General features: G+C 43.4%; 1 protein-coding gene across 1 annotated transcript in view; it reads left to right on the forward strand.

The window, feature by feature from the left end:
- Positions 1-8,808: 8,808 nt before the first annotated feature.
- LOC124720052 overlaps positions 8,809-26,887 on the forward strand; it is a 74,500-nt gene continuing 56,421 nt past the window's right edge. The window contains exon 1 of the mRNA XM_047245313.1: positions 8,809-8,929. The gene's annotated coding sequence lies outside the window, so the exon portion shown is untranslated. The remainder of the gene's footprint in view (positions 8,930-26,887) is intronic.

A 26,887-nucleotide genomic window follows, 5' to 3' on the forward strand; every position in this document is an offset into this window, starting at 1 on the left:
AAACAACATGTTCGGCGCCACAAAAATGGAAACGAACTCCTCTTCCTCGACGATAACGCCAGTCCTCACACGAGTGTGCACACCTGAATAAGCTCACAAAGCATCACTGGACTGTTCTTCCTTTTCCACCCTGCACCTCAGATCTCGCACCTTCCGACTTCCATATCTGTCTGACCCAGGGAAGGATGCACTCTGCGGCAAGCAGTACGTGGGGGATGGGGAAGTTGCTGTTGTATCAAGACTTTGGTTCCGACATCGACCAGTAAAATGGTATCATACGAGCCTACAGGCCTCCCAGTAAGGGGGAGAAAGGCCGTCACATTGAACATAGATGATGTTGGAAAACAGGATTTAACAGCCAAAAGATTGGGGAATGATATGGTGTGTTGGAAGCCTCAATGAAACCAACCTGCTTTCATAAGAAACAATGTTGTTTTACATATTGAACGCCCCGGATACGAGGGTCGTCCACAAAGTACACTACTGGCCATTAAAATTGCTACACCAAGAAGAAATGCAGACGATAAACGCGTATTCATTGGACAATTACATTATACCAGAACTGACATGTGATTACATTTTCATGCAATTTGGGTGCATAGATCCTGAGAAATCAGTACCCAGAACAACCACCTCTGGCAGTAATAACGGCCTTCATACGGCTGGGCATTGAGTCAGACAGAGCTTAGATGGCGTGTACAGGTGCAGCTGCCCGTGCACGACACCACAGTTCATCAAGAGTAGTGACTGGCGTATGGTGACGAGCCAGTTGCTCGGCCACCATTGACCAGACGTTTTCAATTGGTGAGAGATCCGGAGAATGTGCTGGCCAGGGCAGTTCAGAAAGGCCCGTACAGGACCTGCAACATGCGGTCGTGCATTATCCTGCTGAAATGTGGGGTTTCGCAGGGATCGAATGAAGGGTACAGCTGCATCTGAAATGTAACGTCCACTGTTTAAAGTGCCGTCAATGCGAACAAGAGGTGAGCGAGACGCGTAACCGATGGCACCCCATACCATCACGCCGGGTGATACGCCAGTACGGCGATGACGAATACACGCTTCCAATGTGCGTTCACCGCGATGTCCCCAGACACGGATGCGACCATCATGATGCTGTAAACAGAACCTGGATTCATCCGAAAAAATTACGTTTTGCCATTCGTGCACCCAGGTTCGTCGTCGAGTACACCATCGAAGGCACTCCCGTCTGTGATGCAGCGTCAAGGGTAACCGCAGCCACGGTCTCCGAGCTGATAGTCCGTGCTGCTGCAAACGTCGTCGAACTGTTCGTGCAGATGGTTGTTGTCTTGCAAACGTCCCCATCTGTTGACTCAGGGATCGAGACGTGGCAGCACGATCCGTTACAGCCGTACGGATAAGATGCCTGTCATCTCGACTGCTAGTGATACGAGGCCGTTGGGATCCAGCACGGCGTTCCGTATTACCCTCATGAATCCGTATTCTGCTAACAGTCATTGAATCTCGACCAACGCGAGCGGCGATGTCACGATACGATAAACCGCAATCGCGATAGGCTACGATCCCACCTTTATCAAAGTCGGAAACGTGATGGTACGCATTTCTCCTCCTTACACAAGGCATCACAACAACGTTTCACCAGGCAACGCCGGTCAGCTGCTGTTTGTGTATGAGAAATCGGTTGGAAACTTTCCTCATGTCAGCACGTTGTAGGTGTCGCCACCGGCGCCAACCTTGTGTGAATGGTCTGTAAAGCTAATCATTTGCATATCACAGCATCTTCTTCCTGTCGGTTAAATTTCGCGTCTGTAGCACGTCACCTTCGTGGTGTAGCAATTTTAATGGCGAGTAGTGTGTTCCGTTTCTATTTCTATCCGCGGCAGCGCTACGAACGCAGTTCCGAGTATGCGCACCAGTTACTCTGACTCAAGGATCATGATGATGATGATGATGTTGATGTTTGGTTTGTGGGGCGCTCAACTGCGCGCTCATCAGCTCCCATACAATTTCCCAACCTTTGCTCAGCCCAATCTCGCCCCATCATGAATGATGATGAAATGATGAGGACAACACAAACACCCAGTCATCTCGAGGCAGGTGTAAATCCCTGACCCCGCCGGAAATCGAATCCGGGACCCCGTGCTCGGGAAGCGAGAACACGACCGCCTGACTCGAGGAGAAGACATGTACGCCATTTTGAGATCGCTGCTGCCGACTTGTGCTTTGTAGTGCTTATTTATGTCAGCCGAAATTGAAAATGCCGCCGCGTGTTAAATCAAATCTGTGATTCGTTTTCTAAATGCAAAGAAAGTTAAACCAAAGGAAATTCATTGGCAAATCTGCGAGGTTTACGGAGAAAATGCTATGAGTGATTCAGTGGTTAGAAGATTGGTCACACTGTTCATTTAAGGACATGATCAAGTTTTAATATCCACGACACTATGTCCTAACCACAAGATGTTAAAATGAACTACGTGTACAAACTTCAACAAATATTATCGATACTACGAATAATAAAGACTGTATCGTGTAAAAATGACGATAATTATTTCATTATTTCTGTAATAATTTAATTTCTGTGTGAATTATAACTATTATCAGAGAAGTAAATGCATAGACAACGACAATTATAATTTTTTTGTTGTCTGTGTTAATTGTGGTTTAGTTGTTCTTCCTGTTCTGACGGATGAACTGTTCGGACGTGAGACGTGTGAGGTCTGTAAAGAGAAAACCTGTAATTATATTGTTAATTATTATTTGTAAAATAGGGTCGCTATTGTCTAGACGTGGATTTGTATTTATTTCAATTGTAATCCAATCTAATTAAGGCTTTTAAGTGTTAATTTTCAGCTCCACAATTAGGGGCGCAGCCATTAGCGCTAGTAATTTACAGCGGAGTTTACTAGCAGTCGATATAAAAAATATGATCATTTTTCGTAGAGAATAATTTTAAATGCTAAAGAATAGAGAACAAATGGCTTTAAGACTTTTATCTGAATATATTAACTTGATATAAAAGGAATCGAGAATAACAATATGTGGGGCGGCCGGTGGAGTTATTGTTATTATAAATATGTTTTGTTTGTTTTTCCCGGCGGATTAGCCATATGTGGGGCGGCGGGTGGAATTATTGTTATATAAAATGTTCCTATTATTTATTTAATGCTGTGTTGTTTGCCGTTCTCAACACTGGCTCTCTAACTACAATATTGGCAACCAGAAAGTGATTAGCAAAACGTGAAGCCTGTAATTAGAATTCCTAGTGCCCACTTCATCTGAGAAATACATTTATAGCTACAGCTTATAGCTCTGAGGAATTTGGAGATTGTCTGGGATTCATAATCAAAAACGATTCTCTCTAAAATGTTCACTATATTCTGAAAGTCACAGACCAAATAAGAATCCACACAATCCAACTACCAGAGCAGTTCAGAGTCTAATGCGCTGATGCAACTATAACTGTCCAAATTAAATGTTTAAGTGAATGCTCGCCATAATTTGATGATAATGCTCATCAAACGCCACGCTAATAATGGTAGAATGTCTGTCCTGCGGCGGCACGTGAAAATACGACATACGGAATCTGAAGATAGATCATTAAAGTCATCCCAGAATTATCACTTCTCTCGAAAATGATTTCATGGTTACGTGTATCCCGAGTAACTTATTACTGCATCCGAGGCTGTTTGTAGCAGTGATACCGACGCGACGCGACTCCCGCCACAGGTGGTGTGCTATTCAGCGTCTGGAGGGAACTGGGGCCTTCCTTCTTTCTCTCTCTCTCTCTCTTTTTTTTTTTTTTTTTTTTTTTTTTTTTTTTTTTTTTTTTTAATGGACTTGTAGTCCGGGGTGGCGCAACGTTCTTATATATAAAGCCGCGGTGCGGACGGCTAAGGGAACGCCTGATCAAATCGGCTCTCCCGACTAGCCGCTGGGCTAGTAATGCACCACTTCAAGTTATCGAATAAATCATTGCTTCCTTTGCTGATGGCCGATGAAGCTCTCAATTTAAATGTGCAATCAGCACACAGGTACGTAATCATAATAAAAGTCTGACGTGGCTAAGTCAAATATTTTGGGCGAGAGAATTAATTTAATTACGCTACACGCAGTAGACGAGCTCTGAACTTGCCCTTTGGAGATACGCTATCGCTATAGTTTTATAGTTATTCAGTTGAAGCTTCCCATATCTTTATGATTATAGCGGATCTCCCTTCTACTTAAATTTAAACATCCTAGCTTTATTTATTCGCCTACTTAATCTATCTTGCTTCCTTAATTTTTAAGACAAAAACCAGAAAATCATGAATTTCAACTAAAATTTTAATTTGTGAGATCCAGAATACTGTTTCTACTAAATTGCTATGAAAAAGGAATCTAAATATAAATTTTAAAGTTTCTAGCTGTTTTCTGTTGCGCCAATGATTTTTACAGAAAAACGTCCAAATTTCGAAAATGGTTAAAGTTATTGAACTGATATTCAACACACATTGATTTAGTGTTACTCCCGACATGCTAGAAACGTTTCAGGTTATTTACTTGATTTTTAAAGTATTGCGCAACATTTATGACGTCAGAGCTAGTTACAGCGGACTGGCTGGCACACAATGGAAACCCTGATGTGAATTTTATACGGCGTGAGTAGGCTGCTTCCCTACAAATAGACAAACTGACTATCGTCTGTCTGCCGCCATCTTAACAAAAATATCTCCGTGACAGTTTTGAATCCAGAATTTTAACAAATATAAATGTTGTTAGATATAATTGAATGGAAGTAAATGTGCGCTGGTGGTCCCGAATCTACTTTAAAAGACAGAATTCAACTCAGATTGAATCCTTAAATACAGTGCTCACAGCACGTTACGTAATATCAATTTCTTATTTGCTGATGTATGAAACCTAATTATTTCGGACGAATTACATGAAATATCTTAATAGGAGACTACGTCAGTGTTGTGCGTGGGTAGTATTTGGTGACTAAATGTTCCCTTTGCTAGAGAAAAGTGTTTCCATCTTAAGTAACAGTTGTGTAAAATCTGATAAATTATATACAATTTAGTGCCACTCACACGACTTTACAGACAACATTTCTACACAGCGTCAAGTGGAGAAAATGGTTCATATGGCTCTGAGCACTACGGGACTTAACTTCTGAGGTCATCAGTCCCTTAGAACTTAGAACTACTTAAACCTAACTAACCTAAGTACATCACACACATCCATGCCCGAGACAGGATTCGAACCTGCGACCGTAGCGGTCGCGCAGTTCCAGACTGTAGCGCCTACAACCGCTCGGGCACTCACGCCGGCTCAAGTGGAGATTATTTAGCACAGTGACAAACATTAGCCGGGATAATCATTTTTGAGATCAAACGAATTGTTCCCTGTCAATAGGTAACTGGTTTTATCTACCTGAAATGTCATTTATAAGTAATTAAAGTCACGAAATACTATAAACCGGTTCCGCCACAAAGTGCACGGTGAAGAAAGAAGTGGACGCCCGTCTGTGGTTACTGATAAACTGGTTCACACAATTGAAGAGGAGATTAAGCACAACCGTACGTTTACACCTAGTGTCCTTGCTACGGAAGTTCCGCAGATCTCACGATCAATAATTCATGAAATTGTTACTGAAAAAACCGAAATTTCGAAAACTTTTCTCACGTCGGGTACCCGGAATTCTTACTGAACAACAAGGATAACAACGGATGGGCTATGCACTTCAGTTTTTGACACGCTACAATGAAGAAGGCGATGGTTTTCTTTCTCGGATAGTCACGAGGGATGAAACTTGGGTATCACACGACACCCCTTAAACAAAAAGGCAATCAGTGAAATGGAGGCACACTTCATCCCCAACAAAGGTGAAGCCTAAGCAAATCTGGACATCTCGAAAACTCATGTGCACCGTTTTTTGGGATAGAAAAGGCATTTTGCTTATTGATTTCTTACCACGAGGCCGAACAATCAATGCACCTGGTTACTGCGAGACCATTAAGAAATTACGCCGCGCAACACAGAACAAGCGCCGAGGATTTTTTTCACGACAACGACGACCTCACACGGCGACTGTGACCAAACAACTCTGACGGGAATTTCAGTGGGACGCGCTTGATCATCCATCCTCCGTACAGCCCGGACCCCGCTCCTAGCGACTTTGATCTCTCCTTACACCTAAAATCTGTCCTTTGTCGTCAACACTTCAACGATGGTGACGCGCTGAAAGAACATGTTACCACACGGTTGAATACACAGGCGCCAATCTTCTCTGAAGAAGGCATACAAAAACTTGTGCCACGCTATGACAAGTGCCTACAAAATTTCGGAATCTATGTAGAAAAGTAATTTAACAGTTGTAGATTTTTGTACAATAAATATTTTTTCTGTGTCTGTACATGTTTGTTTTATATAACCAAACGGAACTTACTTTGTTGGGTGTGAGGTCCGCCAGTTATGCAAAACACCTTTTTTTATTAGTACCCAAACATGTTTCGGCACTACTGTGCCACCATCAGTGGGTTTTCGTTTTTATATATTATGTAATGTGAACATTTTCGTTAAATGATTATAAAATTATGTGGATGTTTAGTTCAAACAATAGATTGTTTCTTTTTGTAAATACCTTCACATTTGAATCTTTCTGGCAGATTAAAACTGTGTGTCGGAACGAGTCTCGAACTCGGGACCTTTGCCTTTTGCGGTCAAGTGCTGTACTATCTGAGCTACCCTAGCACGACTCACGCCCCGTCCTCAAGCTTTACTTCTGCCAGTACCTCGTCTCCTATCTTCCAAACTTTACAGAAGCTCTCCTGCGAACCTAGCAGAACTAGCACTCCTGAACGAAAGGATATTGCGGAGACATGGCTTAGCCACAGCCTGGGGGACGTTTCCGGAATGAGATTTTCAGTCTGCAGCGGAGTGTGTGCTGATATGAAACTTCCTGGCTGATTAAAACTGTGTGCCGGGCCGAGACTCGAACTCGGGACCTTTGCCTTTCGCGGGCAAGTGCTCTACCAACTGAGCTACGCAGGCACGACTCACGCCCTGTCCTCACAGCTTTACTTCTGCCAGTATCTCGTCTCCTACCTTCCAAACTTTACAGAAGCTCTCCTGCGAACCTTGCAGAACTAGTACTCCTAAAAGAAAGGATATTGGGGAGGCTGCGAAAGGCAAAGCTCCCGAATTCGAGTCTCGGTCCAGCACACAGTTTTAATCTGTCAGGAAGTTTCATATCAGCGCGCACTCCGCTGCAGAGTGAAAATCTCATTCTTGAAACCTTTATATTTGGTGTGCATGAATTTTCCTTATCACTTGTGTGTTAATTACTACACTTACAAGGGAACCTCCCCATCGCACCCCCCTCAGATTTAGTTATAAGTTGGCACAGTGGATAGGCCTTGAAAAACTGAACACAAATCAATCGAGAAAACAGGAAGAAGTTGTGTGGAACTATGAAAAAAATAATCAAAATATACAAACTGAGAAGTCCATAACCAAGATAGGCAACATTAAGGATGGTATGAAATCAGGAGCGCCGTAGTCCCGTGGTTAGCGTGAGCAGCTGCGGAATGAGAGATTCTTGGTTCAAGTCTTCCCTCGAGTGAAAAGTTTAATTTTTTATTTTCAGACAATTATCAGAGTTCAGGAACTCACACTTAATCAATTTCGCTCTCCAAAATTCCAGGACATGTTCAGATTTGCTTGGACATATGCAGGATTTGACAGTCTACACACGGAAAAATTTGGAAACGTTAAAAACACATGTTTTGACAGAGCACAGGGAAAACTGTGCGACTGTGAAACTGTTGCATTCATTTGTTGCAGTTTATGTGACAAACTCTTATGTTTTCATCAAATCGGGCAAGGTAGAAGAATCTTCTTACCCATTCGCCAAGTGTACAAGTTAGGTGGGTCGACAACATAGTCCTGTCATGTGACGCACATGCTGTCACCAGTGTCGTATGGAATATATCAGACGTGTTTTCCTGTGGAGGAATCGGTTGACCTATGACCTTGCCATCAAATGTTTTCGGTTCCCATTGGAGAGGCACGTCCTTTCGTCTACTAATCGCACGGTTTTGCGGTGCGGTCGCAAAACACAGACACTTAACTTATTACAGTGAACAGAGACGGCAACGAACGAACGGACGGATCATAACTTTGCGAAAATAAAGAAAGAAAACTTTTCACTCGAGGGAAGACTTGACCCAAGGACCTCTCGTTTCACAGCTGCACACGCTAACCACGGGACCACGGCGCTCCTGAGCTCACACTGTCCTTGATGTTGCCTATCTTGCGCATGGACTACCCAGTTTGTATATTTTGCTTATATTTTTCATAGTTTTACACAACTTCTTCCTGTTTTCTCGATTGATCCCTGTTCAGTGTTTCAAGGCCTATCCACTGTGCCAACTTATAACTAAAGATGAGGGGGGTGCGATGGGGAGGTTTCCTTGTTTGGACATACCTTGTATATTGAGACCTACAGCTGTGAAGCGGCAGTAACGTTACACAAAGATGAATGAGGATGCAAAAACAGATGAAAATTTTAATGTTTGGATGTCTCTGGATGACACCTGTGTTCAGCAATGAATGATGAATGGCTGATGATGGTGACAGTCAACGCTAGCTTTGTAGCAGGGCCGAGGATTTCCCCGTCGACTTCGTATATGGGGAAGACCAACTTCCTCCCGTGGAGGTGACAGAGACCAACTCGACCCGCGCTTGCTGCAGCCACGTAACTGGACACACGTTGACGCAGGTTAGTGGGGGCCCCTACCACCCCTCCTCCCTCCCCCCCCCCTTCCACCAACGGACTGGCTGTCTGCCTCGTTCGCCGTACCCAGCACTCCAGTAGCGTGCCGGACTTCCACGGAGACGCCGGCGTATGACGTCATCTGCCCCGGTCCAGGAGTTCGCGCCGTCTCGCCGACTCCAGCTAAGTCGAGTCAGTATTTTATGGCACATAGTTTTCTACTTTCACACGACACGGAGCTACGGCCACGATTCCCCTTCCTCGATCATCATCCGACGATGCTCTGTACCCACCGAAATTGTTTAAACAACTCTACGAGCTTTCTTCCCTACCTTTCGTTCGTGTAAGGCAGCGTTTCCCAACCTTTCTTGGACCATTAACCCTGAATGCAATTGGTGGTCATTATTCGCTAGCCCCCCCCCCTCCGCGCTCCCTCTGCTGTCTATAGCCCCCCCACCCCCCCGGCCCATATTATGACCAACTTTTGCACCTATCTAAACTATAGAATGAAAGACTTTTCCTGGAATACTTTTATGTTTAAAATGATGAAACTGAATGATATTCACGTTTGTTTGTCTGGCCATCTTCCGCAGCAACTATATAAATACTTGTTTTGCAAATCGAACTGCCTTTTCCTGCTGCTATTTATTTCATTTAATCCATACGCGCTTCGCCTTCTACTGTTTTAAGGCATCATCGGTGGGATCTATAATGATGCAGTTTTGTTAGTTATAGATTATCAAACAGATCACTTCGCGATTTTTTGTAAAAATGTAATTACTTAGCCGGCCGGGGTGGCCGAGCGGTTCTAGGCGCTACAGTCGGGAACAGCGTGACCGCTACGGTCGCAGGTTCGAATCGTGCCTCGGGCATGGATGTGTGTGATATCCATAGGTTAGTTAGGTTTGAGTAGTTCTAAGTTCTAGGGGACTGATGACCTCTGAAGTTAAGTCCCATAGTGCTCAGAGCCAATTGAACCATTTGTAATTACTTACGATTTGCTGATTTGCGTTTCCCTAATCTGGTCTGGAGGTCGCACTACCACTTTTATCACCGTTCTATATTCACCTCTTCCTGTTTTCGCCATCCACACACTGCTCAGCATGTTTGTCATCCTTTTTTGTGGTGGACTATCGTTCTTCTCTCACTCGATACAACTATTTCGTCGTACACTTCTTTTCACAGCGTAAAAAAAAAAAAAAAATCGGCTTTATCCCACCCCTCTCTCTCTCACACTCATACGCACACAGACGGTATAAACAGCATAACAGGGTAAAAAGAAGTTAGTAACGAACATATACTTCGTTAGGTTGGCGACACATAAGTAAACATACCAAAGACGATGAAACACGTAATGGAGTCGCAGTATTTACGCTGTGAAAAGAAGTGTACGACGAAATACTTGTATCGAGTGACAGAATAACGATAGTCCACCACAAAAAAGGGTGACAAACATGCGGAACAGTGTGTGGATGGAGAAAACACGAAGAGGTGAATATAGAACAGCGATAAAAGTCCTAGTGCGACCTCCAGACCATATGTGAGGAAACGCAAATCAGCAAATCTACATCTACATTTACACTCCACAAGCCACCCAACGGTGTGTGGCGGAGGGTACTTTACGTGCCACTGTCATTACCTCCCTTTTCTGTTCCCGTCGCGTACGGTTCGCGGGAAGAACGACTGCCGGAAAGCCTCCGTGCGCGCTCGAATCTAATTTTACATTCGTGATCTCCTCGGGAGGTATAAGTAGGGGGAAGCAATATATTCGATACCTCATCCAGAAACGCACCCTCTCGAAACCTGGACAGCAAGCTACACCGCGATGCAGAGCGCCTCTCTTGCAGAGTCTGCCACTTGAGTTTATTAAACATCTCCGTAACGTTATCACGGTTACCAACTAACACTGTCACGAAAAGCGTCGCTCTTCTCTGGATCTCCTCTATCTCCTCTGTCAACCCGACATGGTACGGATCCCACACTGATGAGCAATACTCAAGTATAGGTCGAAGAGTGTTTTGTAAGCCACCTCGTTTGTTGATGGACTACATTTTCCAAGGACTCTCCCAATGAATCTCAACCTGGCACCCGCCTTACCAACAATCAATTTTATATGATCATTCCACTTCAAATCGTTCCGCACGCATACTCCCAGATATTTTACAGAAGTAACTGCTACCAGTGTTTGTTCCGCTATCATATAATCATACAATAAAGGATCCTTCTTTCTATGTATTCGCAATACATTACATTTGTCTAAGTTAAGGGTCAGTTGCCACTCCCTGCACCAAGTGCCTATCCGCTGCAGATCTTCCTGCATTTCGCTACAATTTTCTAATGCTGCAACTTCTCTGTATACTACAGCATCATCCGCGAAAAGCCGCATGGAACTTCCGACACTATCTACTAGGTCATTTATATATGTTGTGAAAAGCAATGGTCCCATAACACTCCCCTGTGGCACGCCAGAGGTTACTTTAACATCTGTAGACGTCGTAAGTAATTACATTTTTTACAAAAAATCGCGAAGTCAACTGTTTGATAATCTATAACTAACAGAACTGTATCATTATAGATCCACTGGTGATGCCTTAAAACAGTAGAAGGCGAAACGCGTATGGATTAAATAAAATATAGTCGCAGGAAAAGGCAGTTTGATTTGCAAAACAAGAATGATGTTCAGTTTGTGTGTATGTGTGTGTATGTGTATCTCTGTGTGTGTGTATGTGTGTGTGTGTGTTTTTTAGAATGAATTACGAAGGAATTCGTGGTGCATCGCAAGTGCTACACACAACTCCTTCTCAGAAAAGACAGCTAACTACCCACAGTGAGGGCAGACACTTGTTACAAAACAAGTTTCCCCTGCATTACTCCTCTCCATTGCGGCACTTGCTTGACCGGCTCACTGCAAACCCATTTAAAATCGACCAAGTTATAACGTATACACTATACTTACTGTTCGTAAATCATTCGATCGCTGCTCCTTATTTCTGACCGAGCGATGTGGCGCAGTGGTTTGCACACTGGACTCGTGTTCGGGAGGACGACGGTTCAGTCCCGCGTCCGGCCATCCTGATTTAGGTTTTCCGTGATTTCCCTAAAATCGCTCCAGGGAAATGCCGGGATGGTTCCTTTGTAAGGGCACGGCCGACTTCCTTCACCGCTGTTCCCTAATCCGATGACCTCGCTGTTTGGTCTCGTCCCTCAAAACAACGCAACCCAACCTTATTTCTGAATTGTCAGAAATTGGAAGACTTGAGGCTGTTTATGCACTGTGCCTGACCATAGCCACTAATATTATTATTATTAATAATAATAATAATGAAATGTGTATAGCGCATTAGTTGTCCTTATGTAGTTACTGCTATGCCGTGCTGTAAATGGATTCATTTATCTGTTTCGAAGCGAGTAATGAAGCAATTCCTGCACTACTGCGGGTACTAACTACAACTTGGAGAAGACCTTTTCTTAATATATTTAGTATTTGTTACCTATATGTCTCACTTTTATCATCGGCGATGTACGGGACAAAGGTCGGCCGTGGTGGCCGAACGGTTCTAGGCACTACAGTCTGCAACCGCGTGACCGCTACGATCGCAGGTTTGAATCCTGCCTCGGGCATGGATGTGTGTGATGTCCTTAGGTTAGTTAGGTTTAAGTAGTTCTAAGTTCTAGGGGACTGATGACCTCAGATGTTAAGTCCCATAGTGCTCACAAGGGAACCTCCCCATCGCACCCCCCTCAGATTTAGTAATAAGTTGGCACAGTGGATAGGCCTTTAAAAACTGGACACAGATCAATCGAGAAAACAGGAAGAAGTTGAGTGAAACTATGAAAAAAATTAGTAAAATATACAAACTGAGTAGTCCATGTGCAACATATGCAACATTAAGGAGATTGTAGCATATGGAGCGCCGTGGTCCCGTGGTTAGCGTGAGTAGCTGTGGCATGAAAGGTCCTTGGTTCAAGTCTTGCCTCGACTGAAAATTTTACTGTCTGTATTTTCGCAAAGTTATGATCTGTCCGTTCGTTCATTGACGTGTCTGTTCACTGTAAGAAGTTTAGTGTCTGTGTTTTGCGACCGCACCGCAAAACCGTGCGATTAGTAGACGAAAGGACGTGCCTCTCCAATGGGAACCGAAAACATTTGATCGCAAGGTCATAGGTCAACGGATTCCTCTACAGGAGAACATCTGATATATTCTATACGACACTGGTGACGGCATGTGCGTCACATGACAGGAATATGTTGTACACTTAGCGAATGGCTAAGAAGATTCTTCTACCTTCCCCGATTTAGGTTTCCTTGCGGATGTGATAATCACTCCCAAAAAAGTGATGAAAACATAAGAGTTTGTCACGTAAACTGAAAATAAAAATTTAAACTTTTCACGCGAGGGAAGACTTGAACCTAGGACCTCTCGTTCCGTAGCTGCTCTCGCTAACCACGGGACCACGGCGCTCCGTGACACCCATTGTCCTTGATGTTGCCTATCTTCGCATGGACTACTCAGTTTGTATATTTTACTAATTTTTTTTATAGTTCCACACAACTTCTTCCGGTTGTCTCGATTGATCTGTGTTCAGTTTTTCAAGGCCTATCCACTGTGCCAACTTATAACTAAATCTGAGGGGGGTGCGATGGGGAGGTTCTCTCGTCAGAGCTATTTGAACCATTTTGCACGGGACAAAGCCCAAAATATGTGTATTATGGTCTCTGTTAGGAACCTGTAACCTCCATCGCTTTAATGCGATTATTGAAAACTTGTGTAATCAATACTAGATGATGATGATCATTGGTTTGTGGGGCGCTCAACGGCGCAGTTCTCAGCGCCCGTACAAATTCCCAACCTTTGCTCATTCCAATCTCGCCAGTTTCGTGATCAGGACACCACAAACAGCGAGTCATCTCGGGCCAGGTGAAAATCCCTGACCCCACCGGGAATCGAACCCGGGACCCCGGGCTCGGGAAGCGAGGACGCGACCGTGAGAGCACGACATGCGGACATCAATACTAAAGTCTTGCAAAAATGTGATAATAGTAATGATCTTTTATAAGTAATTTAGTTTCGTGTCCGAAAAAGAATCCAAATCGTAGGGTGGGAAGCACTGATGTGGCATTATTCGCAATGACGTCGCTCGCGACATGTACGAAAGAAGCAAAAGGATGCTTTCTAGTTTATGTGCTGTGTCAATAGGACATACGAGTACCACAGAATATTCGTGTCGCAGTCGTGATTTTATTCCAATTCGGGATGCATTTCGAGTCCTTACGTCTCACCTTCAGTTGCTTTGACAATCTACATTGATTATTTGTCCATATTTAGGCTAATTCTGGTCCTAGTAAGACTACAAAGTTTACAAAACTAACACAAATCGAAAAGTAACGGTTTCCAATGGTGGATACATGGTTTTGAAGCACACTACGACTAAACATGTCTATGTACATATGTACACCTTTCATTCTGTAAATACAAGTCGAAACAAGCCAAATAATTTCGGATGTGAAGATGCTGCACTTCTACAAATACACGTGTGTTATTATTTCAGAGGAGATACAAAGCCGTTATATTATTAGTTATACAGGATATTGTGTACAAAACGAATATTTGTGAATATGTGAAATGTGAATAATGTTAGCAAATGGTTGCACTATAAAATATTTGTTTCAGTAGGAAAGAAACTTCCGAAATTACTGAAAAAAATTGTGGCTCCTAAACTCTTGTTTGTTTATTCAACGTGTTTTCAGAAGATTTTTCTTTGTGTAACACTATTTTCTAATTGTTCTAGTGGATCAGGTTTTTTACCGTGGTATTCTGTGTTACAAAGAACACGCCTATGCTTTTAGACTTAACCACTTTGACAAATTTACAATAGCCAACCATGCATACCTTAAGAGAGACAGGCTAAGTGACATTCACAACAGCCTAAATGTATTCCACACAGAAAGCCATGGTAATAAGCTTGATTTATTAGAACAATGAAATAATGTTACACAAAGATGTTGAATGAACAAACAGAGTATAGTAGAAATTGTTTTTTCAGTAATTTTAAAAGTTTAATATTTCCTGAAGAAGCAAATACTTAATAGTGTGACTATTTGCTAACACAATTCACATTTTACCTATTCACAAAGAAATATTCGTTTTGTACATGACATCCTCTATAACTAATAATACACTGTAGAGCCAAAGAAACTGGTATACCTGCCTAATATCGTGTAGGCACACAGAAGTGCCGCAACACGACTTGGCATGGACCCGACTAATGTCTGAAGCAGTGCTCGAGGGAAGTGACACCAAGGATCCTGCAGCACTGTCCATAAATCCGTAAGAGTACGAGGGGGTGGAGATCTCTTCTGAACAGCACGTTGCAAGGCATCCCAGATATCCTCAATAATGTTCATGTCTGGAGAGTTTGGTGGGCAGCGGAAGTGTCTAAACTCAGAAGAGTGTTCCTGGAGCCACTCTGTAGCAATTCTGGACGTGTGATGTGTCGCGTTGTCCTGCTGGAATTGCCAAAGTCCGTCGGAATGCTCAATGGACACGAATGGGTGCAGATGATCAGACAGGATGCTTACGTACGTGTTACCTGACACAGTCGTATCTAGACGTATCGCAGGTCCCATATCACTCCAACTGCACACGCCCCACACCATTACAGAGCCTCCGCCTGCTTGAACAGTCCCCTGCTGACATAGAGGGTCCTTAGATTCATGAGGTTGTCTCCATACCCGTACACGACCATCCGCTCGATACACTTTGAAACGAGACTCGTCCGACCGGGCAACATGTTTTCTATCATTAACAGACCAATATCGATGTTGATGGCTTCAGGCGAGGCATAAAGCTTTGTGTCGTGCAGTCATCGAGGGTACACGAGTGGGCCCTGAAAGCCCATATCGATGATGTTTAGTTGAACAGTTCGCACACTGACACTTATTGACGGTCCAGCATTGAAATCTGAAGGAATTTGCAGAAGGGTTGGACTTCTGTATCGTCGAACGATTCTCTTCAGTCGACGTTAGTCCCGTTCTTGCAGGATCTTTCTCCGGCCGCAGCGATGTTGGAGATTTGATGTTTTACCGGATTCCCGATATTCACGGTAGAGTCGTGAAATGGTCGTACGAGAGAATCCCCAATTCATCGCTACCTCGCAGATGCAGTGTCCCATCGCTCGTGCGCCGACTGTAACACGCCGTTTAGACTCACTTAACTCTTGATAACCTGCCATTGTAGGAGCAGTAACCGATCTAATAACTGCGCCAGACACTTGCTGTTTTATATAGGCGTTGCCGACCGCAACGCCGTACTCCGCCTGTTTACATATCTCTGTATTTGGATACGCATGCCTATACCAGTTTCCTTGGCGCTCCAGTGTATAATAGCTTTGTACCTCCAATAACAATACGTGTGTATCTGTAGAAACGCAGCATCTTTACATCTGAAATTTTTTTACATGTTTTGACTTGTTTACTGAATTGGCTGTACAATAACGTGCACCAATCATAACCCCACCCCACACCATCAAACCACGACCTCCATACAGGTCCCTTTCAAGGATATTAAAGGGTCGGTATCTGGTTCCTGGTTCACGGCAGATGAAAACCCGGCGAGAATCACTGTTCAGACTATACCTGGTCTCGCCTGTGGATATAACCTGGGACCACTGTTCCAATGACCATGTACTGTGTTCTTGACACCAGGCTTTACGGGCTCTCCTGTGACCAGGGGTCAGTGGAATGCACCTTGCGGGTCTCCAGGCAAGTAAACCGTGTCTGTTCAGTCGTCTGTAGACTGTGTGTCTGGAGACAACTGTTCCAGTGGCTGCGGTAAGGTCCCGAGCGAGGCTACCTGCAGTACTCCGTGGCCGTCTGCGGCCAATGATAGTGAGATACCGGTCTTCTTGTTGTGTTGTACACTGTGGACGTCCCGTACTGTAGCGCCTGGACACGTCTCCTGTCTGCTGGAATCGCTGCCATAACCTCGAGATCACACTTTGTGGCACACGGAGGGCCCGTGCTACGACCTGCTGTGTTTGACTAGCCTCCAGTCGCCCTAGTATTCTACCCCTCATAACGTCATCAATGTGTGTTCTTTGAGCCATTTTCAACACACGTCTGAAAACGTCTGCACACTAACTCGCTGCACCGTACTCAGACATGCACCAACACACCTCTGCGTATGTGGACTGCTGCCTGGCCGGCCGGAGTGGCCGAGCGGTTCTAGGCGCTACAGTCTGGGACCGCTCGACCGCTACGGTCGCAGGTCCGAATCCTGCCTCGGGCAAGGATGTGTGTGATGTCCTTAGGTTAGTTAGGTTTAAGTAGTTCTAAGTTCTAGGGGATTGATGACCACAGCAGTTGAGTCTCATAGTGCTCAGAGCCATTTGAACCATTTGAACTAAACACAGCCTTCCGAAATGCCTTCACAAAAGAAGAGGAAGTAAATGTTCCAGAACTCGAATCGAGAACAGATGCCAACGTGAGTGAAGTAGAAGTAAATTCCTCGGAGTAGTGAAGCAACTTAAATCACTTAATAAAAGCAAGTCTTCTGGACCAGACTGTATACCAATTAGGTTCCTTTCGGAATATGCTGATGCAAGAGCTCCGTACTAAACAATCATATACAACCGTTCGCTCGACGAAAGATCCGTAACCAAAGACTGGAAAGTTGCACAGGTCACACCAATATTCATGAAAGGTAGTAGCAGTAATCCACTAAATTACAGTTATCGCTAACGTCGATATGCAGCAGGATTTTGGAACATATATTGTGTCGAACACCTCGAAGAAAACGGTCTATTGTCACACAGTCAACATGGGTTTAGAAAACATCGTTCCTGTGAAACACAACTAGCTCTTTATTCAAATGGAGTGTTGAGTGCTATTGACAAGAGTTTGCAGATCGATTCCGTATTTCTGGATTTCCGGAAGGCTTTTGACACTGTACCACACAAGCGGCTCGTAGTGAAATTGCGTGCTTGTGGAATATCGAATCACTTATGTGACTGGGTATGTGATTTCCTGTCAGAGAGGTCACAGTTCGTAGTAACTGACGGAAAGTCATAGAGTAAAACAGGAGTGATTTCTGGCGTTCCCCAAGGTAGTGTTGTAGGCCATTTGCTATTCCTTATCTATATAAACGATCTGGGAGACAATCTGAGCAGTTGTTTGCAGATGACGCTGCCGTTTATCGACTAATAAAGTCATCAGAAGATCAAAACAAACTGCAAAACGATTTATAAAAGACATCTGAAAGTTGCGAAAAGTGGCAGTTGACCCTAAATAACGAAAAGTGTGAGGTCATCCACATGAGTGCTAAAAGTTATGCGTTGAACTTCGGTTACACGATAAATCAGTCAAATCTAAAAGCCGTAAATTCAACTAAATACCTAGACATTACAATTACGAACATCTTAATTTGGAAGGAACACACAGAAAATGTTGTGGGGAAGGCTAACCAAAGACTGCGTTTTATTGGCAGGACACTTAGAAAATGTAACAGACCTACTAAGGAGACTGCCTACACTACGCTTGTCCGTCCTCTTTTAGAATACTGCTGCGAGGTGTGGGATCCTTACCAGATACGACCGACGGAGTACATCGAAAAAGTTCAAAGAAGGGAAGGACGTTTTGTATTATCCCGAAATATGGGGGAGAGTGTTAAGGAAATGATACAGAATTTGGGCTGCACATCATTGAACGAAAGGCGTTTTTCGTTGCTCTCTCTGACTTCCACCTTTTTCGATCAGTGGCATACAGTCTGGCTGACCAGCACTTCCGATCAGATGAACAAGTGCAAAACTGAATAGAATCGCGGATCCCCACGAAAGAGGCCAGTTCTTCCGCCACGGGATTCGTATGCTGTCCGAAAGATGGGAGATTTTAGTGGCCAGCGGTGGGCAATACTATGAATCATCATTTTTTGGAAGTTTTTCACAATAAAGCCCCGGACTTCGAGAAAAAAGCGGAGGAAGCAAAGTTGTAGACCTAGTAGCTACGAATACTGTTGTAACAATTCTTCGATCGTTTGAAGTGAGTCCGTGATATCGTGAGTTGAAAAATAAATTTCATGTTAACGCAGGGGAACTAACTTTTCGGTAGCGACAAAACAAATGTGATTGACGTTATCACATGAAATAACCTTCAGATGCGAAATGCTTTGCGTTGCAAAATGTGCACGAAATTCATTGCACCGCAGTTACAACTCTCAAAAATATTTGGACCTGCTTCTACATCTACATCTACATCCATACTCCGCAAGCCACCTGACGGTGTGTGGCCGAGGGTATCTTGAGTACCTCTATCGGTACTCCCTTCTATTCCAGTCTCGTATTGTTCGTGGAAAGAAGGATTGTCGGTGTGCCTCTGTGTGGGCTCTAATCTCTCTGATTTTATCCTCACGGTCTCTTCGCTACATATACGTAGGACGGAGCAATATACAGCGTCACTCCTCGGTGAAGGTATGTTCTCGAAACTTTGACAAAAGCCCGTACCGAGCTACTGAGCGTCTCTCCTGCAGAGTCTTCCACTGGAGTTTATCTATCATCTCCGTAACGCTTTCGCGATTACTAAATGATCCTGTAACGAAGCGCGCTGCTCTCCGTTGGATCTTCTCTATATCTTCTATCAACCCTATCTGGTACGGATCCCACATTGCTGAGCAGTATTCAAGCAGTGGGCGAACAAGCGTACTGTAACCTACTTCCTTTGTTTTCGGATTGCATTTCCTTAGGATTCTTCCAATGAATCTCAGTCTGGCATCTGCTTTGCCAACTATCAATTTTATATGATCATTCCATTTTAAATCACTCCTAATGCGTACTCCCAGATAATTTAAGGAATTAACTGCTTCCAGTTGCTGACCTGCTATTTTGTAGCTAAAAGATAAGGGACCTATCTTTCTATGTATTCGCAGCACATTACACTTGTCTACATTGAGATTCAATTGCCATTCCCTGCACCATGCAATTCGCTGCAGATCCTCCGGCATTTCAGTACAATTTTCCATTGTTACAACCTCTCGATATACTACAGCATCATCCGCAAAAAGCCTCAGTGAACTTCCGATGTCATCCACAAGATCATTTATATATATTGTGAATAGCAACGGTCCTACGACACTCCCCTGTGGCACACCTGAAATCACTCTTACTTCGGAAGACTTCTCTCCATTGAGAATGACACGCTGTGTTCTGTTATGTAGGAACTCTTCAATCCAATCACACAATTGGTCTGATAGTCCAAATGTTCTTACTTTGTTCATTAAATGACTGTGGGGAACTGTATCGAACGCCTTGCGGAAGTCAAGAAACACGGCATCTACCTGGGAACCCGTGTCTATGGCCCTCCGAGTCTCGTGGACGAATAGCGCGAGCTGGGTTTCACACGACCGTCTTTTTCGAAACCCGAGCTGATTCCTACAGAGAAGATTTCTAGTCTCCAGAAAAGTCATTATACTCGAACATAATACGTGTTCCAAAATTCTACAACTGATCGACGTTAGAGATATAGGTCTATAGTTCTGCACATCTGTTCGACGTCCCTTTCAGTACACATTTAAATGAATCTTTCAAAACAACAATAGAATTATCGTTACCACTGTCCACATTGTTCCTTTTACTTTTGTCTTCGCAAAAGTTGTCCCTCTCTATCTCTTCGTTTTTCTGTTCGCCCCGTTAGTGTTCTTCTACTACGCAAAGCCTTAAAAATATATAGTTTCCGTGTAAATAATAAGGAAAGTCGTAGCTATTCAAAATAAAGGAACTGAAAATTATAATCTTCAAATTCTGTGATTACCCCGCAAAATGAAAAACAAACGTAATTCCTTTTACGATTAAACATTGGTAAGTAAAAAAAAGGCGCCAATAAACAACGTTATGTAGGGCCTGTGTTGCCCACGATAGCTTCGTTGCTATGATGTTTTGGTTCAAATGGTTCAAATGGCTCTGAGCACTATGGGACTTGACTTCTGAGGTCATCAGTCCCCTAGAACTTAGAACTACTTAAACCTAACTAACCTAAGGACATCACACACATCCACGCCCGAGGCAGGGTTCGAACCTGCGACCGTAGCGGTCGCGCGGCCGCAGACTGTAGCGCCTAGAACCGCTCGTCCACTCCGGCCGGCTATGATATTTTGTTTTCCACTGCTGACAACATCAACGATCTGACAGTTGTGGCATCTTAGCAGTCCGGTATCCGTGTATTACTGCAAATGTACCATCTGCAGCATTTAAACACGAAAGTACGTAGAATGCGGTTTCACGAAACGTTGTTACTTTCGTGAGTTGTTTCTACCACAGCGCCTGAACCTTCCGCAGGTTGGAAGTTGGTAGCGGTGTGAGAGACGAGGAAAACTTCCCTCGTGTGTGTGTGTGTCTGCTTCCTTTTACCTCTCTTAACGGCGAGGTACACACATGATATTCTTTTTGTGCCATCTATTGCAAAGTACCTATCGAATTACATCTTTCTTATATAATTAAAGGTAAAAAAAAAAACGGTACTTCAGTTTTCGCTGCTCACGTATGATTATTATGATTTTATTTTATAAGTCTTTGTAGCTTAACTGTTTACAGTGGTGCCTAATACGTATGCGTTCTGGGTGTTTACAAATTTTTAAATACAGATAAATATGAGAGTGTGAAATTAATAGCATATGCTGGTTCAAATGGCTCTGAGCACTATGGGACTCAACTGGTGAGGTCATTAGTCCCCTCGCACTTAGAACTAGTTAAACCTAACTAACCTAAGGACATCACAAACATCCATGCCCGAGGCAGGATTCGAACCTGCGACCGTAGCGGTCTTGCGGTTCCAGACTGCAGCGCCTTTAACCGCACGGCCACTTCGGCCGGCCTAGCATATGCTGTATAACAGTAACGCTTATCACCATTACTACAAAACTTCAGCCACTGTCAATAATAATAATAATAATAATAATAATAATAATAATAACAGTAACAACAATAAAACCGTTTTAAAAATAAAATACTAAATTTGGAACGCTTTGAAAGCATAAGAAATTAAAAATCAGGACAGCATGGACAGAAGAAAGGAAGACACTTCATGGGAAGAAAATGAGGGAATACTGGAAAAATAGAAAACAACAACAAATGAAGAAGATGAATTGAAGTTGCTAACGTGATCCTAGTTGGTCAATACGACTGTATAATAATAATAATAATAATAATAATATGCATAACTTTTCTGGAAAAAGGAAGGCTCAAATGACTCTGAGCTCTATGGGACTTGACATCTGAGGTCATCAGTCCCCTAGAACTTAGAACTACTTAAACCTAACTAGCCTAAGGACATCACACACATCCATGCCCGAGGAAGGATTCGAACCTGCGACCGTAGCGGTCGCGCGGTTCCAGACTGTAGCGCCTAGAACCGTCGGCCACCCCGGCCGGCTGAAAAAAAGAAGATTTTTCTTTTTTGTGAAATTTTGTTGTTTTGTATGTAATTAAGTACAGTTTGTGGCAAGAACGCAATAATGAGCGAAGTAATGTTTAAGCTTTCGCTACTCTCCGCTTTGCATTTTTGTGTAAGTGGGAATTTTCGTGCTTTTTTTATTTTTTGGGAAAAATGTACAAGATCCCTATTTCATATATTAGTTAGCGAATTAACTTCCGGGCTGAAAACCAGGTATCCGCAGGTTGCACCCACACAACTCACGCTTATTATACACTTTTTTGTTAAATGTTCGCTTGTAGTCGCGCTTATTCGATTTCGTCGCTTTGTCGTACAACGCCCTGCTTCCTTTGCGGCTAACTTTTCCTGGTAATTTTTTTTCTGCTAGCGCTTAATACAGGTTCAACAGAGTTCATACTGACTCTGTACACGAAAGACGCTTCCTGCACAGTAAAAGACCAGCTGTTTGCGGAAATTATTAAATTCAAATAGTACTATCACCCATGAGGGTCACCTGACTAGAATGCAAATGCGCTGAGAGCCATAAGGGCCAAAGGTACACCGTCTTCGATCCTCATGGTAGTAGTAGTAGTAGTAGTAGTATGGTATTCTGCCTTACGGCAGGTCTTGTCATGAATTAAGCCTCTTCCACTTTTGTCCGTCCATAGCCAGTCTTTTCATTTCTGAATATTTGTCTCCTTTGATATTGTCCAGCATTTGATATCTTCTTTTTCCTTTTCCCCTTTTTCCCTCCACCATTTCTTCTATTCCTTCCTTCAATAAACAGTTCCTCCTCAACGTCCAGTCCAGTTCTGTTTTCTCTTTCTGATGACTTTCAGAATGTTTCTTTCTTTTCCAACTCTTCTTAATACTTCTTCATTCTTTACTCGTTCTTCCCATTTCATTTTCTACATTCTTATCCACATCTCTAGTGCCTCCAATCTTCTTTCATCTTCCTCCCCCAATGTCCAGGTCTCCGCACCATACAGTGCAACACTCCAGATGTAACATTTGGCAAGTCTTTTCCTCATATTTGTTTAGTAGTCCACCAAGTAATTTCTCTTTGCTCTTGAATCCTTCTTTTGTGACTGCAATTCTTTTCCTAATTTCTGTTGAGCAAAACATATCATCCATTATTACACTTCCGAAGTAATTGAATTTATTCAGTTGCTCTATTTCCTCTCTCTCTATTTTCATACGGTATTTTCTCCCCTTTCCTCCAATTACCATGGCTGTTAATCTTCATTCCATATTAATCGACCCCCATATTTAAGTGAATGTCAGAGTACCCAGTGAGACAGGTTTTTGTGAAATTTCATATATATATGTACAATGTGGCCGTACAGGACAGATAAACCTGACCCGTCATAACATCAAGATGTCAGAAGCATGAATAAATGTTTCAGTCTTACAACCAACGACGATGTAGTTCCCGGTTCTCAGCACCTGAAATGGATGCTAAAATCCAAAATTTAATGTGCTATATTTCATTTAGAATCCAACAAAATAGGTTTTTCTGTCAGTATAACTATAACAGATACTGACGACCGATGTAATGTTACTGTATAGTGAGTGAATTGGCGTATCTACCTAGCGGGATTTATGCCAAGCGAACGTGGATAAAAGTCTGCTGCAGTGTGCTACCGCACCTGGTCGCATTGGTGTGATCTTTTAGATGAGTAGTAAGGCTTAGCAGTGTACGCCGTGAACCGTGCCCTTTGTTTGTCAAATACGTATGTTTTTGGCCCGTAAAGCAATTATCACACCAGTTGCGCATGCGCAGAAGCTCCTTAAAACTTGCGCAACTTAAGTTGTGCTCGCCACCCTGATGCCAAATTTCACGGAGTCTAGAGGAGTAGCAATGTAGCATAGCCTGGTACAATTACTGCGTGTATTTCTGATTACCGCCTCTACATCACGTTTAACAGCATTCAAAGAAAAATAACCAATGAATCGGCAAGGTGTCAAAAGTTAAGACTGTTCATGTGCTCCTGTGGTCTTACACAACAACCGCCACTGACTGCTTATGCATTGCGCTTCTGAGACCAAGATGGAACAGCAAAAATTTGGTACTGGACCAGTTTTTGTCAGTCTGGTTGGCAAGCCTGCTGCGCCATATTCACGACACTGAGCAGAGCCGCAAGCTTGTCCGATGTGCATCCAGGCAATGTTTCGCGGGCCCAAGTGGTGAGATCAAGTACCCTTTCCCTGTTCGTGCTGGGGATATTTGTGTAGGCGAAAAAAAGGTGCAATTTCTGCAGAAGTCTCCTGTATACTTCTTGAGCTGTTGCTGCTTCAAGTCTCCAATTCCTCCAGCTACATCTGCATACGTTCTCTGCAAACCACTACACGGTGCACTGTAGAGGGTACCTTGTACTGCTGCTCGCCGTTCCCTCTCCACTCCCACTCGCAAACGGAGCCAATGGAAGACGATTACGGATGATATATTTTGGTGGCGGTAGAATCGTTCTGCTGTCAGATTCAAATGCCGGTTTGGTTCAAATGGCTCTGTTCACTATGGGACTCAACTGCTGTGGTTATCAGTCCAAATGCCGGTTTCTGTAAACTTTCTCAATAGTTCGCCGTCTATGCTAATATAAAGATGAGTCGTTACCAAAAATCTCGAAAAGTTCTTGGCCGACCTACATCAAATTTTTACACCACGGACATAGGCTACACAGTTCGGACGGACATAGGCTACACATTTTTAAGGTATATGCAATTCCTGGTGCATAGATATATGGTACGGGTGCAATCGATGTTGATGGAGCACTCTCAACACCGACATTTTTGAGATTCCCGATTCTCGCACAATTTGTCTGCTACTGATGTGCGTATTAGCCGCGACAGCAGGTAAAACACCTACTCGGGCATCATCATTTGTTGCAGGTCGTGGTTGACGTTTCACACGTGGCTGAACACTTCCTGTTTCCTTAAGTAACGTGACTATCCGGCGAACGGTCCGGACACTTGGACGATGTCGTCCAGGATACCGAGCAGCATACATAGCACACGCCCGTTGGGCATTTTGATCACAATAACCAAACATCAACACGATATCGACCTTTTCCGCAATTGGTAAACGGTCGATTTTAACACGGGTGATGTATCAGGAAGCAAATACCGTCCGCACTGGCGGAATGTTACGTGATACCACGTACTTATACGTTTGTGACTATTACAGCGCCATCTATCACAAAGCGAAAAAAGTGGTCCAACTAAAACATTCATATTTCTTTACATACTACTATGAATATGTAATAAAAAATGGGGGCTGCTATTTTTTAAAAAAACGCAGTTGATATCCGTTTGACCTGTGGCAGTGCCATCTAGCGGGGCAACCATAGCGCCATCTGGTTTCCCCCTTCAAGCCAGACAAGTTTCGATCTTTGTAGTTTTTTCGTTTGACGCTTATTTCATGAGATATTTGGTCCGGTCACTATCAATGGACCACGATATATATATATATATATATATATATATATATATATATATATATATATATATTCTTGATCGATTTACTTCAAATTTTTCCAATATTCTGTAATGAACAATCAGTGGGACATATATTGAGCAAGCAGTAAAGGAAAGAAAAGAACAATTCGGAGTAGGTATTAAAATCCATGGAGAAGAAATAAAAACTTTGAGGTTCGCCGATGACATTGTAATTCTGTCAGAGACAGCAAAGGACTTGGAAGAGCAGTTGAACGGAATGGACAGCGTCTTGAAAGGAGGATATAAGATGAACATCAACAAAATCAAAACGAGGATAATGGAGTGTAGTCGAATTAAGTCGGGTGATGCTGAGGGAATTAGATTACGAAATGAGACACTTAAAGTAGTAAAGGAGTTTTGCTATTTGGGGAGCAAAATAACTACGTCGACCATGATCAGTTATTTTGCTCCCCAAATAGCAAAACTCCTTTACTACTTTCAGTGTCTCATTTCCTAATCTAATTCCCTCAACATCACCTGACTTAATTCGACTACATTCCATTACCCTCGTTTTGCTTTTGTTGATGTTCATCTTATATCCTCCTTTCAAGACACTGTCCATACTTAGGTCTTTCAGTGCACGTTCCATATAAGTGATTATATCTAAGATATTCGCAATAAAATCAATACCAATAATTTTGGGGTGAAGCAAAACATAACAGGTGGATGGGATCCATCTGGTTTGTTACAACTCGTTACTAACAGCGCCCTGTCACGGACGCTTAGGTACCACATGAAACGCTAACGACTTCTGCTTTCACCACAGAGGAGAATTGCCTGCGTGGGCAGAACCGCATGTGAGATTAACATCGGCTCGGCAGTGTCGGCAAAGTTAGGCGGCTCTGAACTGAGCGACACGTGAGGCGAACGCTGCGGCTTTCGCCAGGGTCAGGCGAACCAGCCTTAGCGGAGAAACCGGTTGCCGCTCGCGGCACCGCAGGACCTGCGCCTCTGTGGTTTGGCCTTCGAGATCCTTTCTAGTAGCGACGTACGTCTCTTCCTAGTTGTTCCCCAAACGTCTCTGCGCAAATTTTGCAACGCAAAGGGTGCTATGTTATTAGCCTGAGGGTCTCGATGTGTCATGTGGGGACACGTACACTACGTGATCAAAAGTATCCGGACAACCCCAATATCGTACATCTTTCATATTAGGTGCATTGTGCTGCCACCTACTGCCAAGTAGTTCATATCAGCGGCCTCAGCAGTCATTAGACATCGTGAGAGAACAGAGTGGGGCG

The sequence above is a fragment of the Schistocerca piceifrons genome, chromosome 11 (assembly GCF_021461385.2).
Source record: "Schistocerca piceifrons isolate TAMUIC-IGC-003096 chromosome 11, iqSchPice1.1, whole genome shotgun sequence".
Classification (NCBI taxonomy): domain Eukaryota; kingdom Metazoa; phylum Arthropoda; class Insecta; order Orthoptera; family Acrididae; genus Schistocerca; species Schistocerca piceifrons.